The sequence below is a fragment of the Diadema antillarum genome, unplaced genomic scaffold (genome assembly GCF_040938485.1).
Source record: "Diadema antillarum isolate AM-2024a unplaced genomic scaffold, OU_Dant_1.0 seq00000368_RagTag, whole genome shotgun sequence".
Classification (NCBI taxonomy): domain Eukaryota; kingdom Metazoa; phylum Echinodermata; class Echinoidea; order Diadematoida; family Diadematidae; genus Diadema; species Diadema antillarum.
Window position 1 is genome coordinate 4,352,956 of NW_027271369.1, and position 6,276 is coordinate 4,359,231.

A 6,276-nucleotide genomic window follows, 5' to 3' on the forward strand; every position below is an offset into this window, starting at 1 on the left:
GGGATTCCCCAAAGTTTTTATAAACTACACCGTGATTGGCTGAGATATACGAGATGACCCAAAATATGAAGTAAAAAAAAAAAACGTCTGTGATTGGTCAATCACGAATTAACTAATGATGTCGTTTTTTCTAAGATTCTATGTTTATACAAGCAAATTTCATATATTAATTAGTTAAAATTGTACATCAAAATACATAGATCACTGTTTTATCTGGGAATGAAGCAGATTAACTTGCACTGAAGAGTGTACCATACCCCATGTCAGGATCAAGTACAGTAGGAGACCATACAGCACTCACAGACAGAAAGGGTAAGTGGAAATATTCTTTGCTAAAATCCTCTGTAGGATAATAATGATAATATTGGATGTCCTATTTTCGGTTATTACAAGGAAATATTGGACTCGCAAAGCAAAATATTGGACTCGTCTTCGACTTGTCCAATATTTGTGCATAGCTCGTCCAATATTTCCTTGTATTAACCTCAAGACCATCCAATATTATATAAATATCTTTAACATTTTAAGATCATCACATATAATAATTCAGATTATTTCTGTTTTCAGCAGCTCTGATCTCAAATAACTCAATTGATTCAAATGGATATATGATTATGTGTTTTTGACTTAATACATTGATACAAATTAACACATATGTTAACACGATACAGTACTGTATTTTATATGAAATGTTAAAGGTACATAGAACCTTGGTAAAGCGTCTAAAATTAAGGGATTTGGTAAGGGCGGTCTCATCCCCATACATTGTACTTCTAACACGTTTTCATGCAAGTTTAACACGTGATTTTTGTTCTTTTGCCCCTACTTCAAAGCCAATATTAAAGTATTATATATATATACATATATTATAAGTATGATAATATGTAATATAACAGCATCATTGGAAACAATTACAGGAGTTGTTCTGCACACACACACACACACACACACACACACACAATCATGGTCACCCATCTTCAATCAGTATACCCCACTCGGCCAATCGTTCTAACGTTACTTTGGGATGGTTTATGGGCGTGCATCGGCCCCGTCGTGAAATAATACCTCCGAAATATCAGGAGGGCGGGCGAGGTCAATTTTGGAGTCTATCGAACCAAGTAAATAAATTTGACAAAGCACATTCACTCGCAAGGAAGGGCCACACAAATCTAGCTTTCGCGAAAACAAGCATTAATCACCGTGTGTCTGGTCTTCGTCGTCGGACCTACTTTGATCCGACGAAACGGCTTTTACACTGTTTTATTTCATAATAGTTTTTACGCCTCCTCACGCCACAGATCGGGTCAAAAATGTCCGGCAAGTGAGTACTGTAGACGCATTTGTGTGTGCGAAAATAAGATAAAACTGCAACAACAATAACAAAGACAAACAAAACAAAACAAAACAGAGCAAAAACAGGCATCTCATGAATATGCATTCTAGTACGTTAAGTAAAATGAAAGAAAGGTGGGTACTATGGGAAAATATAATTCATAGTTAGGTAAAACAAAATGACCGACCGTTAAAAAAAGTCAAACAATAGGGCTTCATTGTCTGCCAACAAATATTCCTGAAGAAAATATTTGAAATGCTTGTTAAAGAAAAACAGATCTTAAAAGGCAATGATCATAAGTAAGATCTCATAAAGGCGGCGGCTACGAAATTCTGCTTATAGGCCTTTTGGGAAAAGAGGAGAGAAGTTAATTTATGCATAAGTATCTGGGAAAAGTCGTGTTGGAGAGGGAGATAAAGCAAGAAGGCTTATACAAACTATCAACAAACCAGGAAATAGTGGACACGATCGTCTCTTTCGAAAACCTCACTCTTGAGATTTCCTGCTGAAAATTGTAATCAAGTTTACAGGCAGTTTCTAAAAGGAAAACGAAACAAGGAAATAAAAATTCATCGAAAACTGACTATATCCTTACTTAAACATGACACGTAAATCAGCCACACAGACATCTGATCATTCGATTACTGGGAGAAACTTTTTTATATATATCTTCACTCCAGGAAGGCAAAAACCAGACTCCTCTTCTCCAAGAAATCTCCATTGGTCCTATTCAAGCACAATTGATAGTTTTCACATAATCACTAAGTGGGCTACACCTGCTCTCAAAAAAGGATGTCAATGTTAACAGTGGATTGCACATAGAAAATGCTGGTTTACAACAATGCGACAAAGAGACATAAACACAGGATTATTACAAGAATTGACATCAACTTCCTTAACTGTCTGGAAATGATAATGCATAGTGAATGATTGGGCAAAAGACAACGGGGTCATCCCAATAGACCGACACCCACGAGTTCGACATTGAAAACAGGTTCATGAGTTATACAGCTCACGAGTCATACAGCCCATGAGTTCGACACTAGGCAAATAAAGCCCATAAGTTCGACGCTAGGTAAAAACAGCCCACGAGTTCGACAGATACAACACGGGGCTCAAAGTGTCGGTCTCGTGGGCCTTAATAGCTTATTGTCGAACAAATGGTCTGTATGACTCGCGAGGGGTATAACTTCTGGGCTGTATGACTTGTGAGATATATGACTCGTGGGCTGTATGACTTGTGGGTGTCGGTCTCGTGACGTGCACCCAAGACAACAATGGTGACAATTACTACGGCATCAGTGACCACGTTCTGAACTTTAACCAGTGTATCTTTGATATTACGCTTCCCAGTTGATATTGGACTCTGTGGCCAATTACTGATAATTTGACACTGAACTTGATGGTGAGCTAGCTAGAGCAGGACAAGTCGTTGACCTTAATATTATCATTTTTTCTTTTTTCTCCTCAATACTAAAGTTTTTTCCTAGATTTAGGTGTATGTTATTATGCCGGTTTGTATTACCATTTTTTAAGGGGGGGGGGGGGGCGACAGTTCGTTGAACATTCAAGACGCGTAATTTACGGGGATTTCCACCGAATTAGCATTTATACAACACTACTACAACAACAATAACAATAACAACAACAACACTACTACCACTACTACTACCCCTTTATCACTACTACCATCATTATTGTTGTACTTCTTCTTCTTCTATTACTGCTACCACTTACTACTACGACTCCTACTTCTACTCTTCTACCACGCAACTATTTCTACTCTACTACCGTATACTACTACTACTACTACTACTACTTTGGGAATGGGGCTTCTTATTATTATTACTTTCGTTGGTATCATTGCTTGGTTTCGTCATTACCATGACTCATTCATGAGGAAAGAGTGTGTGTGTGTGGGGGGGGGGGGACGAGGTGAGAAAGAGTACGCGGCATCCCTTTCCCCATCTGTAATCTGCTTCAGCACACTCGTGTTGGAGACGCTGCGTCCTCTTGGCAGTGGGATCACGAACGGCAGACACTCAAGTGGCCTGGATTACATCTCGGCCATCAGTCTTCATAAAACGACGAGTGAGAGGTCCTCCTTAAACTCTGGATCCCCGTTGTCATCAGGAGTGATAAATAACGCGCCTGCTTTAGCCCCATTTTTATCATCTTATTCTCATTCTTCTTTTCTATCTTCATCTTCTGCCGTCTTTGCTTGACGCCCAACAACCCTGACACTATGTAACTTACACTGTACTGCAAAAGGTCTTCCGGGAGCGCACTATAACCCTCTCGCCTTTCTAGGCTTTGGTGAGAATGGGCAAAAAGGAATACCCCCTCAGGGCAACATAATGTTCCTTGCTATACAAGCCGGAAAGTGCATGCATATGCTTGTAAGCACAATTGTGTAACCACTGATCAGGTACGTCAGGTTCCTTCTGTTTGCGTAGTCACCAACAATATCCCTTTATTCGTTTAAGCGCTGAATTATGTAAACTTTTGTACATCAAATAGACCACGCTTGACTGTGGTAAATAAAGACCCATCATACTGACGAACATTCAGCTTTGAACGGAGAATTGAAAGATCTCTTCTGTCGAAGTGCATTGCCCGCGGAACTTGACTCTTCCAGCAAACGCACAAATCACCATTTTGGTTTGAAAGCGAAAGCAAATGATACGTCAAGCATTTTTCATTCTACTCTTTCGGTCAGAAAGAGGAGCCAGTGAATCGGATAACATAATGTTCATCGCATTTACCCCTCGATTGCATGTCTGCAGCACTAGGGAAATAAAGGAGGGTTTATTACGTTTTAAAATGAATGACCCGACTGATGATACTTGTTTAAGACATAGCCATAGAGAAAGGATGGTATCAAAGTTCTGATCATGGATCAAATAGATCAGGACGACCCACAAACGAGCCCCATTTAACATGCCAAATTACCATAGCGCCTTTGATGTGCGACTTTTATCTCGTTGCAAAGTACAATTGTATGCATCTAAAGTGCTGCTGACAATGTACCTGTGTGTGTGAGTGTGCATGTGTGTGTGTGTATAGATATATGTGAATGTACTCTGTGTTTGTGTGTATGTGTGTGCGAATGCTTTTCTGTACGCGTGAGCTTATTTGAATGCTACCATCATTTTCTTTTTCGCTGGTGGAACTGCTATCGTCATAGGCCTAGATATTTGTACAAATTTTAAATCGAATAAACTCAATAATTCTAAGAAAGAGCCGAATTAATACATTGAATGTTGGGAATGTGACGCTTCTACTAGTAATGAACAGTAGATTTAGAGTAAAATTAATCATCACTTCACCTTGTAACTTCAAAAACGAAATGCATATAAAAACATAGTGAGAACAAACAAAAGGAAAGAGAGAGAGAGAGAGACATAGACCGATATGAAACACAGCAAAATCAAATAAAAAGAAAAGAAATCGAGAAAAGAACACAGAAGAGAACGAAGGGACGCCCATACATGTTTGTCTGAAAATTAAGAGCCATTGATACTCAAGTGTGAATGGCATTGAGAAATCAAAAAATTTTTCTCTAAATTAGTAAATCTTGATTTTCAAATTCACAATTGCGTCTATACTCTTCTCAAATATTCCATTTTACTTTGCGGTAATTTGGTCTTAGAACAATCAGGTGTCTTGTTCAAATATGCTGCCAACGTTCTAAATGTGAGGGCTTTTTTTTCTAATCTGATCCGAATGTTGTAAATAGAAAGGGGAAACTAAGATATTCAATCCTTTATATGCAATATCTTTACTTGTTGGTTTCTCGCTGAGATCGGAGCGGGACTTTCGTAAATACAATCATCCGTTTGCAGTTGGAATGGACAGACACGAACTCTTACATGACGCCTGCATTCTTCCAACAATCCACAAGCTGACACAGCGGATTCATCTCAAGCGGAATGCACCAATGTATGATGATGTCATTTGTGTGTAGTTCGCTGCCCTGCCTGCGTGAGCAGATGTCGTGATCTAGCCAAGTTGTTCTCCTCGGCGTTATCTTTGATCATGTCTTATGTTATAGACTTGTCCTTTGTGAATATACAATAATCATTGCCATGTTCAGTACTATTAAGATTCCACGATCTAGAGGAAAGACAGAGTTAAATGCACACGCACAGCTGCACTCACTTACATCATCTTTTTTCCCTCTAAAGCGTAATATTGCAATAGAAAACAAATAAACTACTTTTCGTTAGAGGCAAACCTGAGTTATATTCCAAATGAGGCCATCAGCGCAGTCAAGCCATCCTTATATGGAATAATTTCTGCCTTTTCTGTATTATATGCAACTATAAATGTTTTTCAAAGATTATTGTTATTCATGTAGTATGAACTGCGCTTTTGTATTGCTCCTTTGTCATTGGGTTATGTTTTGTGAAAATTGTCACACCCAGGTAATTCATTTTGATTTGATTTGATTTGAGAAGCAAAATAAGTACGGACGAACGAATTTGAAAAGAAAACAAACTATGATATAAGGAGGACATCATATCCTTTTTTTTTCTTTCATGACCTTTGACCATTCTCCGATATGGAAATAACGGATCTTTCATCTAACAAGGAATAGGGAGAGTGAGAGAAAGATCTGGGGGGGGGGGGTTTAGAGCGAGAGAGAGGAAAGCAGAATCAACAAATTTCTGATATCGTTTGCTTCTTTGTAACGTCTGTTTGTCCAACGTCAAATTTGCAGAGGCAGATAACATGAACGATGAGAGTGAAAAAAGAAAACTTAGGCCAGCCATTCGTCGCAATTTGAGGTGCGATGTCTGGGGAGGACCAAGCAGGCATGTGTTCGGCATGTGACGAACTCGAGTCGACTTGATGCTCAGAAGCTGCCTGTACCCTCCAAACTCGGCTTGGATTCAAGGAGTAATACGTGCCTGATTACAGTTTGGCTCCTATTTCTGCCC